This window comes from Octopus bimaculoides, chromosome 9, assembly GCF_001194135.2.
Source record: "Octopus bimaculoides isolate UCB-OBI-ISO-001 chromosome 9, ASM119413v2, whole genome shotgun sequence".
Taxonomy (NCBI): Eukaryota; Metazoa; Mollusca; class Cephalopoda; order Octopoda; family Octopodidae; genus Octopus; species Octopus bimaculoides.
The window spans coordinates 39,652,685-39,653,585 of NC_068989.1; positions in this window are offsets into that span (position 1 = coordinate 39,652,685).

Below are 901 nucleotides of genomic sequence, written 5' to 3' on the forward strand. Positions count from 1 at the left end.
CGCTGCTATCACCATAGTGATGTTGTTGCTATCATCATAGTGAGTGATATTGTTGCTATCATCATAGTGACATTGTTGCTATCATCATAGTGATATTGTTGCTATCACCATAGTGATGTTGCTGCTATCGTCATAGTGAGTGATATTGTTGCTATCATCATAGTGATATTGTTGCTATCATCATAGTGATATTGTTGCTATCATCATAGTAATATTGCTGCTATCACCATAGTGATGTTGCTGCTATAACCATAGTGATGTTGCTGCTATCATCATAGTGATATTGTTGAATATCAACCAGAGTGATACTGTAGCAATTACCAAAATATTGTCGTCGTTGCTCTCAACACAGGATTTTTTGTTGCTGTCATAATATTGTTTCTGCTGTTGTTGCTGTCACATAGTATTGTTGGTACTATCATCATAGTGTTTTGATTGTTGCTATTGCTATCATCCAATGTTGTCATTAATGTTGTTGCTATCACCATGTTTGGAATCAAGGGGGACCATCGAGAGCTTATATGCCCCAATATTAGATTATTTTCTTTAGTCAATATACAGTGAATGCTTATAAACTTAAAGCTTATAATTATTATTGCTTACGAAATTTTACCATTTCTTCATTCACTATTTCTTCATTTAACACAGAATATATGTGTGTGTGTGTGTGTGTGTGTGTGTGTTTGTGTGTGTGTGTGTGTGTAGTTAATCAAATATGTCATTTGAAAATAAAGTGCACTGGATTTCAGATAAGTGCACTTGATATGAGAAATATCTAAAACATTAAGGGTATGTAGAGATTCAATTTGAGCGATTATATATTAGAGAGTAAAAGTAGGAAAAATTTTATCATAAAAGTCACAGTAGAGATAAGTCCATAATATAAACAATGGTGTATTAA